Consider the following 13,601-nt stretch of genomic DNA (forward strand, 5'->3'; position numbering starts at 1 on the left):
CATTTTTGCTCGCGAAGGTTCACTATTTATTGGAGAGGATATGGAGCGCTTTATAACGCGCTCTAGTTGAACTGTAATCGAAGTAAAATGGAACTTAATTACATCTCGCATCGTAATCTGCTTAGCACTTCGTTTCCCCCAAGAAGCGGACGTATATCTAACGAAACTCTCGGTGAAATCAATCGGCCGTGATCCAGGAGCTTCTCACCGTTTCGACCCGCGATAAGATGGCCCATCGATAAGCTTATCGCGGCCAAGTAAATCACAGCCGCTCCGGGAAGTTTCGTGCGAATCCTCGCCTCCCTTTCTGCCGGGTTTTCTCGCGGCGACCCCCTTTATTACCGCCCCTTAACCGCCGCGATCGAGGGCCACGACGAATTTCAGGATCGCGCCGTTGATTTCGTTCTGCTCGCGGAAGATAAGTTCCTCTTTCTGCGGATGGAGAGGACGGAGTAACCGGAGAGTCGCGGAGCGACGAAAATCGGGGACGAAATGTTGAAATAAACGAGCTGGGAGCGCGGAGCGAAAGGCGGGGTTAAAGGGACGGCGACAAACGGTCCTCCTCTGGATGTAATTTACAGAGGCCAGTGGGAAATAAATGTCCCTCTGATACGAAGGAGAATCCTGACGTTCGAGGTGCTTTCTAATTGTTAACCGAGCACACCGATAAGGTTTCCTTAGTGAAACTTCAAGCCGTTACGCGTGGAAAAACTTGTTAACGCTGAATTCAGTGAAACGGATCAATAACAGCGGCGACTTTCAACGAAATCGACGAGTATCGCGAAACGACGCGAGAAACGAGTTCGAGAACAAATACCGGGAGGAAGGACTGCATCAGCTGGAGTAATTCTTGCTGACGGATCCTGCAAATGATCCTTGAAATGGAAATCCAATGAAGGGCTCGGAAGGGCCCGTAACTTTCCATGAAAGTTAAACGGAAAACTAGGACGAGCAGGGGAACCAGGCGAGCTTCTGCTGTCTGTAAGCTCCTTCTTCCTATGTGAGTGTGTAATCATCAATATTAATAATAAACAACATCGACGTCGTAGGTAAAACTGATAATGGAGGTAATAGGATGCCAAGTAAGAAGCTCTTCTCATATTTAATATTCCATAGAAACGAACGAACTTCAGCGAGACTTCCACCGATCGCAACAAGATTGCCAAGTGCCTCAAAGACAATGAAGACACAAGAATCCCATCTATCCAAGCGATAACTACGAGGGAGAGGGTGGGGATAAAATATTCGCGTCATGAATTCGCGTATCCTTTCCAAAGCCAGCCCATCCCGAATCCTCTTCCCGCGGCAGACGCCACCGGGATTCGGGGTCCGCTCGAGACCAGACGACGGCACCGAACTTTTATTTGGCTAGACTGGATGGCGCCCTGGCTCCGAGCTGTAGCCCGTTACCGCGAGAAGGGAGACAGCCAGGGGCAGAATTATGGATTGCGGAGGGAGAAGAATGGAGCGTCGGAAGCGGATCAACCAGAACAGATAAACCATTTGTCGTGCACAGGGGTGGCATACCAGCGGCGATAGATGCAAACACAAGCACTTAAGAGAGGAATGATCCTAATTGAACGGGTGAATCACTCAAGATGAGTCAATGGTATGAATCGCGAGCATGTTACCGTTCGCGGTTGCGACTTTCGACGAGAATCCAGTGGATTAGGCAACGTTTCCGATCAACTAAACCCGAATCGTCGTCGATAGAGAACGTGGGAAATCTACGACGAGATCGAGCTCGGAGCTTGGCTCGTTTCAACGCACAATTAAGAGATCGATCGCCCGGAATCGATGGTAATACGCTCGCAGAAAAATTCATCGGAGCAGGAATCGAGAAGCTTTCCGTTACACGAAAGCGCTCATCGACGGATTCGTACGCTCGACGGATCCTTCTCGCGAGATCGTATCGGAGTAACAGGAACCGGGTCTATCTATAGGTGCAACTGGAACGGATATATGGATCGAGCTAGCTGTTCCCAGCAGCGGAGATAATTCGACGATGCTTTTGTGCCCGGAATGGCTATAAATTGAAGAAACCTATCAAAAAGGGAACGCCGCGCCGATCGATCGATACCCGGCGACTCGTTTCAGCTTAAATCGCGAGAAGAAAGATTCAAGCTTGGGCTACCTTCCCCACCCCTCTTTTAATTTAATCCCTCATTGTGTCCGGTCGTCCTCGAAAAATCGGTAGATTAACAGAGACAATTCTTCTCGCTCCTCCCCTTCGCTCGACGAATCGTGGGCTCCGAAATTCCGCCGGCAACTACCGAGACCGTTCGTTCCTTTGATTCCTCGATACGGTTCGAAACTTAGCCTCGACTTAACGTTTAATACACATCGCGAGCCGCACGATAAATTGACGGGAGCAAATTATGCCGAGGCTGGAGGCGGAATCCTAATAGCCGGGGGTTGGATGCTTGTTGAATTTCGGTGCTCTCGAAGATGAACCGGAGGCCACCACGCGAGCAATTAGGCGATCGTCAGCCTCGACCTACTTTTACGCGAGTGTTGCGACGTTCGAGGAATCTCTAGATCTCGTCGGACGATTCAAATTGCGGGGTTATCTAGTCGCGGCGTCGAAGACGGCGGGTGAATAAAACTGGGATGCAGGGGAGACAAGGCGGGTATAATTGGCGGGCAATAATTTAAAGGGAACGAAAGTCAGCGACACGCGTGGTCGATAACCAGGGAACGTCAGCTTCTCCCGTTTGTTTGCGCTCCGGCCGGGATAATAATTTCACGTCGATCCATTAAGTTAGTTAATTAAGCGTGAGTGTTTCGCCACGGTGATCGCTTAACGAGTTCCTGTTCCGTTGATCGATTCATTAATTCGCTACCGTGCTCGATCAGCTGCTCGTGGAGGGCCGTGGTCAGTGGAAAGTTCTCTGATCCGTGATATACGTCGGAAATCAATTAGGTACCACCCGGTGGAACTCTCGCTGCCGAACACCCGCGGAAAATTAATAAATTCGCTGCAAGTTCTCTGGGACGCGACTTCGTTCTAAACGCGACGAGACTTTCGCGTCTGTCGCGTAAGAAATACTCGGTACAGTCCGCGGGTATATTAAATAAAATTTGCTGGAACATCGTCGCGGTAAGGGAATAACTCTCTCGATAAAGGATTTAATAAACGTCGCGCGGGTCTGGATACATGGCATCCCTGTGGAATTATAAATTTCCGCGTTTCTCGCGCGGGGGTCGATACGTTCGAGCAACGGTGGAACGAGGCAATATACGTCGCCGTTCGAGCGTGTTACGAACGTCGAGCCCCGTGGAGAGTAACAACGCGTCGAGTTCTTGCCTCAGGACCCTGTTTCTCGCGGCGAAAGGAGCTGCCAATCGTACAGAAAGCATATCTGAAACGATCCACAATATTTGTCTTCCATCCCTTCGAGTCAACCGAAAAAAATTGCCAGAGATCCTCGAGGAAGGGTCCAAGGGGCACCCTCGCTTCCTTCGCGACGAATCGTTCGTCTGATCGATCCTTCAGATTTATCTAAATACGAAATTTCCTTTCCCGCGAGAGGTGCTCTTCCGTTTAATGAAATATCAAATTTATTCCTCGTTTCGCGTCACGTTATTCCGACGATATTATGATTAAGACGACGAGGAAAAGTATTGGCGTGTCTCCCGGTGGTTCAGGGACTAGCGATGAAGCTGCACTGCTGGCAAAATGTCAGAACGGTCTCTCAAAAGCGCCCCGCTCTCAAAAGCAGGAAACCTTGGGCGGTATTAACTGTAAGAAGCTCGGCTATGAAAGCTTCAAAGATCTCGTCCAGGCGAGATCGTAAACTGCCGGGAACATGATTTATAGTCCGCGATAAAGGAGAACCGGTTTACCTTGGACAGCGTCTGAGGGTAATTAAAGGAATTTACAGAGTAAACAGGGCTAACGAATCGGTAGGGAAAAATATGGTTTCTGAAACAATGAAGAATTGCGCGACAGTATCGCGGTTGGCTGGTAACATCTTGGACTGGAATTTTCAAGGGTGCGCGATCCTCCGCTTGAAGCGGACCCTCTCAGAAGTTTCTAAAACGACTCGACGAATTCGCGCTTTGCTCACCAGAGAAAGGAAAAAAGGACGGATGTCAGAGGGGTGGGAAACGAGACAAAGGAGCCATGCAAATGCACAATACACGCACATTTTTGCGCAACAGGTGGCCATCAGTTACAAGGAGCGATTCAGTTAGAAGATCCGTTTGAATACCCTTCCTGTTCTCGATATTTAGAAACTCGATAATACTGTGAATTTATCGAACCCGCTTGATACGCGATGGCTACCAATAACTCCGAATGAAACGATCATAAATTTAGTCGCGTGTACGGTCAGAGAATTTAACCGAACGGTGGAAAATCTGGGCTACGATAACGTCTCGACCTTCCTTAAAGTTGATACCCTTAGTCGTTAGGAACGGGACAATTTCCAATTCAATCTCGCTCCGCGAGTACTATGATATTCTTTCGAGCATTAATGAATACATTGTCCACGAGAAACCACGGTAATTTAAAACAATCCTGACAAAAATCCTCAAAACAATAGTGGTTAATGGATGTACTGTGCCGTCCTAGGGAAAGAGCGTAATTGTCTGATCATTGTAGCCTATTCTATTTGCCGACGACTCGGTAGATCGGAGCATCGAGATTTAAATTCAATTTCCAGGGAATTAAAAATGAAGTACCGTCGACTCAGTGAAGATGGGAAAACTCGCAACGGGCACCCGGTGTACAACGAATTGGAAGACGCGAGAAAGCGGTACGCGGAAAACCGAGCCGCCGGTTTATTTCATCAAGTTTGCGGCCTGGTGGCCGGGATAAGGAGAGCTTGCGAGACTTGAAATGCAAATTCGAATGGATACGCCGACGTTTACGAGATCAACGGACCAGTCAGGTTAACTTAACAGCATAAAACTGAACGATACGGTCTCCGTACAGCTCGTCGAGGAAACTTCCACTCCCGGAGGTTTGGCTTGAAATTCTTTCCATAAATTCACTCCTCCTCTTGCAATAAATTTCTCGTGCATTTCCCTGCGCTTCGCTTTTCTATCTCGAGGCATCAACGAGGCTTCTTGGCCCCACATCGAACTGATCAGATGCAATCATCGGTTCCTTATTTCCCCGATCGGTTTGCCCTCGCGTGTAAACGAAGTCCAATTACGAACGGCTCAAACTCTCAGCCAGCTCCACCGCGGCTCGAGGTAATTAAAATGTTTCTAAAATGAATAATAGCTACGGGGATTGACGAGAGCGGGAGGCGTAATCTATTACTGGCGAAGATACCGCAAACGGTGGTGGAAAATCGAGCATGATAAAGCTGCGGCGAACGTTGCCAGTGGATGGTCGGAAAGGTCGTGTTATTACAGGACCGAATCCTTCCTGAGCCCCGGAAATTACGATGTCTACACACTCGCGGGGATACCTTGCCCGCATACATCATCCCGTTCCCGGCACGGTGGCTCCCGTGTCCCTTCGAGTTTCAGCGTCGTCAAGGAAATTTTTATACGCGGAACCAGCTCGAACGATCCTCGCCGTGAGAGAATCATTTCTGGATTTTATATCACCGTTCGTATTAAAATACCGCGCTCGCGATCGGGAATTTATGTAAACGCCGCGAAGGAACGACAGCACATTTCCGTCTCCCCTTCTGACGAGGGGGTCGCGAAGGAAGCGAACGGGGTTCGAAAAGTCGAGCCTCGGCGTTATTTCGTCAAACAGCGAAAGGGGTTCCAGATGGAAATTCGATTACGATGGAAAATGCCCCGACGATTTCGTGGATACGCGAGCGGAATCGACTCGACCGATAATTAGGAAAACGTTATCGACCTCGCGGAGGGGTGGTTTAGATCGAGGATCTCCTGCGCCGCCCAGTGTCATCGCTACGGAAACGAGCGCTGGTACGAAGCTACGTTAATTGGCCGTTTGTTATTTTTCCCTTTGGCCAGAGGCTCGATATTCGAAGTCGATTCATGGTGATATCGGAAAACAATCGAAAGACTCGCACACGCCACCCTGAAACCGCCCACGGCTCCGAGGATCATCCCATTCGCGCGAAGGCGATTTCTCCTGGGGTGTACGAGGTCAACCCCTCGTGCCACCGGGTTAATTCGGATCGTATTTCATTCCTTTCGATATCTTCGCGGTCTTTACGATTTACTTAACGCGTTCCTACGTGTTTCGTTATACGCGTACAGCGATCTACTATAACAGCTCGTGAATTTCGACGGAACAATTGAATGGCGCTTGTTAAGGCGAAATTACGCGGTTTACTTTGATCCATCAGCGTGGTTGATTCAACAAAATTGAGCGGATAGTGAACTGTGTCAATTACCAACCGATCGAAGCGTTTTCAATCAAATTCTAATTTATACCGTTCGTTTTGCTTTCGATTCTCTCCAATCAATCGCATCGTTCTAGCAAAGAGAACCGTGTAATGAGATTATGTCTTCTATGATTCTCTGTATCGATGGAATGTTTGCTTCAATTTTGATTTTCTAAATTCGACAGGTTATTCTGAACTTGGGCCTTTAGTTAGCGTCAAAGCTGCGACACATGCGATTACGATAATTTAACAGTCCAGACGAGTCAACTTAATAAGGAGAGCGGTGTGTTTGTGTCAGAACTTGTCCACAATACTCTCCTCGTTACGAAATCGATATTAATATCTTGGAGGATGTTCAAGCCGGCTTGAAACCGACAGTTTCCAATAATTGCTCGCGACATCGAGGCATCTATCTTGTAGAACATCACGCCGTCTTATTCCGTGCTCTTCTTTTCACGAGAGAAATAACACCGCGCGTTTGACTCCAGTTAAATGCAGCGGCTGCAGAAAGGCACGGTCCAACTATTTTCTACGGTAGATTTAGAGAATTTTACGCGATGCAAGCGTTCTGAAATGAATAAGTGTCTCAGTCTCGAGCTGAGAGCAAGAGATTTCCCTATAATATATTTTAATACGATTCCTCGCGGACGGGACCACCTCGCCTGTTATCGATCGCGGGGATTCTGTGTTTCCACGATGCCACGGAACAGAAAAGTCCTCGATTGCTGTTCTTTAGAGCTGTTTACCAGCGCTGGCGGACGAGAATCAGCGCATCGGTTCCCAAAGCCAGACCGTTGAAGAGCGGAAAAGGACGCAGGACATTTCTTGCGGCTCAACTTGGAGACCCTCGATGCTACCCCGTAGCCTCTGTTCAATTCGAACGAGCGAAAAAGAGAAACATCCAGAGGATCCATCCAACAGCGTCTCCTCCCTTTTTTCCCTCGGTCGAAAACGTTAAGAGCATGCTCGAGCAAAAAGCTGCATCGATATACGTATATATCTTTCTACCCTTTCGACGTCATTTTCCGGTCCATGGAACACGATCCCGGAAGACTTAGATCCACTCTAGCCTGGTCCAGTAATTGCGGTGATTCTCCCTTCGGAAATCGCGTGACTTCGTAACGAAATTGAGCTCCAAACAGCCTCGAACCGTTGGCTAACAAGAGACATTACTCGCGACGCGATTTTCCATGTACAAACGTCGCTTCGCTATTCGCAAAAATTGCGTTTCGTCGATAACAGAACATTCTTATCGCTCTTTGAAACGCTGCGAAGATCTCCAAAGTGATTACGAGAATTCTTAACGAGAAAGTGCCGAAACTGACGTTCCGTTTCTCGCATCGATCCATTGGCATCCCCGAGAACTCGAGCAACGAATTCTAATCGTTCGTTTCACCTCCGTCCCTTAAGGGAATCGCTTAAGAACGCGGACACCTTCTAACTTTCCTCCCCAGTCGATTTCAATAAAACAGAAAACTTTTTAATCTGGTCCCAGTCTCTCTCGATAATTGCGACTCTCCTCTCGACGTGGAACGCGTTTTCGCGTGTCGTCCGCGAAGACGCCAAACTCCTGGCCCTTTCCTACCGGTCCTCCGATCGTTAATCAACCCAAGTTCAAGGCGAAACTTCGTTTTATTCGCTTAAAACCGGCGGACTATTTGTTTCTTTCTCTTCTCCTCTTTTTTTTCGTTCGCGATAACACGAGAGATCACGCAACGCGAATTAATCTTGTTCCGAGACGGAGATAATTTGAAATCGATGCGTCGCAGAGCTCGTTTAAAAATATCGGGAAGTCGACTGAGCTCGCTCGCGTTCCGCGCTCAAGTTATTAAGCTCCAATTATCGCGAAGCAGAGAAACTTCACCGGTTTGTAGTGTCGTGAAACTACTTTTAAGTGGATAATTGAGGACGTAAGAACGAAACGCGGAGCAGGGAACGACGAGTCGCTATTAAGTTATCCGGTGATATTGTTTATCGCCGCGGCGTTAAAGAAATTCGCGGAGCTCAATTTACGCGACGGTTTATAGGGCAAAGTGATTTCAGCTGCGGCGAGGAACGTGAAACTGGAACGTCGAGTATGATATAGAAATATCTGACGACTTTTCCAACGGATAACTTTCGACTGCTGGTCAAGGAAAAAGTTTTCGCGCGACATCTCAATTGTAAATCACGCGTGGCGTACCAGCGGATCGCGGCAACCTTTTCGTTATTTGAAATCTCGCGAAAATATAACGCATAACGAACAGGAAATATTCAAGATACCCAATTGTTACGAATAAATATCCTAGTCGTATATATGAATAAATAATTTCATTTTTTTAAAACGCCCTCGCGCTATATGATTTTTTCCTCTTATTAACGGGTCCAGCATTGAATAATGTATTCCTTCCGGTATTTAAAAGTCTAAAACGCGAGTCTGTATGTATAAAACAAGAGAAACGTATAATGTATTCATTCCTGTCGGATACTGCACTGCTCGTCCCTACCCCGATGCACTCGACAAATCCACCTCTTACCCTGGATACGATTTGTCTGACCATATACGACCAGACATCCCTGAAAACTACGACTACGTGCCAGAAGTATCAAATAGTCCAGCAAAACCCTCGCAGATTTTTCAACCGACTTCGACAGCCGATCTCCCCATGCAAATCTCGTTCCTTAATCGTAAAATTAAACCCACCATCCGTTCGCCAAGAAATAAAGTATTAACCCCCGTCGATGTACCGAGAGGAACCGAAAAATTTGCTAAACCTGTCTTCCTTGAGCCGCGTCCGTTAGATATCCCACGATTTAATTACATTGAATTACCCTCGAACAGATATTTCTTCCCTGGGGAACGACTCTCCCGATTGAATAAATTCCACCCCTTGATAAATATTCCCAGCAACGAGAACCGAGTCAGATCGATCGCGCTATTTTCTTGACGGCAAGAGAGCGAGTTATTCGCGAGGATCTTAAAGTACACACCCCTTCGATTCCTTTCTTGATCGCGATTTCATACGTCCTTACAGGGGGGGTGGGACATAGTCTGTCGGCGGAGGCGAGTTTCGATCGATCCTTTCTTTTTCTCGATTGTCCGTTGCGAAACGGATCCCAAGGACCTCGAAGGGTCGCACGTGCCACGGATTTTAAAAATCGTCCATCGTCCCTCTTCTTCTCGCGCGCGCACTCTGTCTCCCCTGGTGTCTTTTTCTTCCGATTCACGGCGTCGACTGCCGCGAAATTTATCTCTTTAAGTGGTACGTGCCAACAAACTGGATGCTCTCCGCGAGCACTCTCCACTGGAGAGGGGGTGTTTGAAAATTCAAGTCGCCAGACAACCATGAAAAACGACTTCTCCCTTCGCAGCGCGCGCGGGGTTGTTGAACCGGCCACGGTCGAAAGGGTGGGTCGGAATTTTCTTGTTTTACCCGTGTTGTTCCCTTGTTCGGAATTATATTCTTGCAGGGGCGCGCCGGCTACAAGGTGATTCGGTTTGATCGATTTATTCGAAATATTCCGGTTGCTGATTAAGTTGCGGAGACACCGGATGCTTTGGGGAGGGAAAAGGGCCATCGAAATGAGCGATTGTGATGAACAATCTGGTTGGTCGGGGGAAAAGTAACTGTTCGGGGAGAATGGAACTTGGAATAAGCGATGGAAAAACGATATTCCCGGATAAAGTTAATGGGGAGAGAAAGTTGTTTAACAATGGAACAATGTTTGAGGAAGAATTAAAGAAGACGAATTGAAACGAACTTTTTCAAGTTTCAGAGGATCCAAAAGAATGAATCGCTGTCGCAATTACAGTTGACGGTAATTAATTATTAAGGTGGTTAATTTCATCTGGAAAGAAAGCAGAACACCCTGTCTGCTATTGCACTCGATTTCTTCGGCCCGTTGCGACTATCTCGGAACGGAAAAAGTTGTTGCAACCGCGTCGTTTTTCAAATTACTTTCTTGATTTACCATCGTGGGATACGCGTTTCCGCGCTAATGGCCAGCGATAAATTTCCCGACTTATGAGCATTAAAGTAAATAGTGCCCGCCAGACACAATTGCATAGCCGAGTAAACGACGAATAATTCGAGCGATACGTTTTATCCGATTGCGAATAAAAAACAGAAATCCTCTTTTTCGATAGACACCGTCCCATTCGTTACATCCTGAGGCCAATTTCGACGAGCCTCGATCTCTCGAATCCTTAAATAATAATATTAACAAATAACCAGTCCTCGTATTCTAAAGTCAACAATTTAAAATCTCCCCTCTGTAGTTTGGAAAATTCCATAAAGCTTGAAAATAGAGATTTTTCTGCTTTTTTAATAATCCTACCGGAGGGGATTCTTTAAAATATCTTTTCCATTGTGAAATATACTGGCGCGCGCACACACGTACGCGGACCGTGGGAAACCTGCAATTTTAACTGAATTTCACCGCGAAAACTCGTAGCTACGCGAGTTCAGCCCGCAGGTGTACCGTTCGCGGACGAGCGCACCAGCGCAATATGCCCGCGGCTTCGGTGTTTACCAAGCTCTCCGCGATAGCACTTGCAACAGGAACTCGTTTCGTGTTCCTGGATTCTGTATCGTGTAACTGGAGCGGCTCGATGCGCGCGACTTCGCGTCTGACGCCGGCTGAAACGAGCCGGGGAAAAAAATGTGCAACAGCTAAACAGAAGTCCCGTTTCGTTTATCCGGCTGACCAAAAAAATCCTGGCCAGCGGGAGGAATCGGTGGAAAACGCCAATGGAAACTCTACTCGAGGCTGGTTAAATGGCTCAAAATGATATCAGTCGCGGGAGGCCTAAAATTATTGCTCGCGAGAGAAATGTTATTGATCGTAGAATAAATGGAACGTTTCGACGCGATGGATTAACAAGAGACGGGGTTCGATCAATAGCATCATAAGTGTGCCACTTGCGAAACTATGAAGTTTAATAAAACACCCTATATTTCTTGATGGATATTTAAAGAGCATTAAAAACTGAGTAAATAAGTATTAGGGCACGATACATCTAACGTAAGTATCTATTAAGATATTCGCGATAAAAGATTTACCCTAAAAGACTAAATCATTGACCAGTACTACTGATACCACAGTATCTAGTCGCATAACGAACGACAGACACACGTTTTCCGGTTATAATTCTACAAATATTCCTCGAGCATAGTTACCATACATTTTAAAAATGTCAGAAATAAAAACCTACAAAAAGTAGCTGCGGTACCTAGAAAAAATGTCTGAATTTTAAAAAATACTTTACAACCTCGCTAAACGTGATTTTCCTGGGTCCTCGCGATCATCTACGTATTATGCATCATTATGGTAGTAACATAATGCTATGCATCATGGTAACGTGGCCGTGTATAATCGGACTCGCCATGTTGCACCTTGCACACGTGCGACCTTCGTTCACAGTATCCTTACCCCTATGTAAGCGCGCCCACGTGGATGCAACCGTGCTTACATGCGCGCCACCATGGAACGCTGAGATATATGCACGCGTGTCCGCGGCGGAATGTTGCAAGGGGCTTAAAAATTCGCTACGTCGCCTTGACTGATTCGAAAAGATCGTGGAAAAGAGGAATCTCGTACAAAGCGCATTTTTAAACTTGATGTAAGATTCATGACAGTGGCTGCAGAGCATTCTCAGTGGTTTCCGTCCCCTGAGAAAGTTAGAAACTCTCGAATTCGCCTTCTGCAAAATCCTCTGCGCATTTTAAAAAAAGAGAAACTCAGGAATGCTTTCTCGTACTGAAACAGAGTCTCAGAAATTCAGTGACCGACCCCCTATCGTGGTCTGGTATCCGCTTGCAGTCTGAATGCATCTCGAGCCAAGTGAAAACGTTCGATGACACCACTTCGTTGAAAAAACTGAAGAGCAAAACGACCTCTAAACTCTGCGCAATTAACTCGATTAATTGGGCAACGATGGCTAACGAACGGTGTTCCTGAAAAGTACCCGGGCCGTGTTGCTCGATCCACCGCGTACATTTTGTATAATCAGCTTACTGGAACAGCGCTGCGGAGCGTGTTCCGGGCCGATATCGACGTTAACGGGAGCATTTTGCACGCTTAATGGCCGCATTACGATTCACGGGCATTATGCCACGTGCCGAGTAATCGTACTCGGTTTTCAGACTTTTTGCTTCCGCGGATTCGGCCCGCCGCGCCACGGCGATACCTTTTTTCCTCCCCAGTCCGTAACCCGCCCGGATTAGATCGATATTATCGTCCCTCTGCGGGAAAATCTACGAACGCGGTTTTCTCCCTTTATCTCCGCCAGGCTGCGACATTCTCGGAGGGGGATTAGTCGGGAGACTTTATCCGACGATTAAATGAAACGAAACCGCGTTAATTGAACCAGCCTCTCTCGATCTTCCATCTCTATCCTTCTTCAAACCCCCGTCGCGACTAGAAATAGTCAAACAGCTGAAGTTCTCGATTCGTAGGAGTGAAAGGAACCAAAGTGCGTCAGATGCAATCGATATTCGGTTGAAATATCTGTCTATTCGCTCGAGGATTATGGTTCGCGTTTAACAGGATCTTGCTGAAACCTGAATGCACAACTAGCGTACGTCGATGCACCGAACGAATGCAGCCGTTGAGCGAGGCATTAGCAAACAGACGTCATCGTACTTGTATGAGAAGAGAATGCGTAGTCGTATCAAAGATTATAAAGGAAAATTCACAAAAATTCTCCACTATTCTTGGAAATTCCGTCGAGTAAAAAGGAAGTTCGATCTTCATCATGGAACAGCTGTATCGCGGACAGGCTCGCTTAAATTTCTCCAGTTCGATCGTAATTCAACCGACCCTCTCGCGATAGTATGGCGCGCGAAATTCCAACTTCCGTGGCCCACTTTCCGGCCCGTATTAATAAATTGAACGAAAGTTTCGCGGCGCGAATTTTATTCACGGCTAGTTGAACGTTTTAATGGGAGCGTCGCGTCGCGATGTTTCCAAGAGACCACCCCGTATACGCAATAATCCGTAAAGCGCACGTGTCGCCTGGTACGGGTTTCCATTGGCATTACCTATGCTACTCCAGGAACTTCGAATATGAGGAATCTTAGCCAACGTCCAAGGAACCCGACGAAATTCCGCTTGGGAAGTGCTTGGAAAGTTTCCGCGTGGCTTGTTGCGAATTATTAGTGTTTCGTGGGAACACCGATAGTCTGGTAACCCACCATCTCAATTTCGACGTCGAACAGTTTTTACACGAATCGAGATACGATGGGAAAACCGATCGAGTCGTCATGAATGTTTTTGGAAAAATTTGATTCGAACATA

The sequence above is a fragment of the Xylocopa sonorina genome, chromosome 6, assembly GCF_050948175.1.
Source record: "Xylocopa sonorina isolate GNS202 chromosome 6, iyXylSono1_principal, whole genome shotgun sequence".
NCBI classification, from domain to species: domain Eukaryota; kingdom Metazoa; phylum Arthropoda; class Insecta; order Hymenoptera; family Apidae; genus Xylocopa; species Xylocopa sonorina.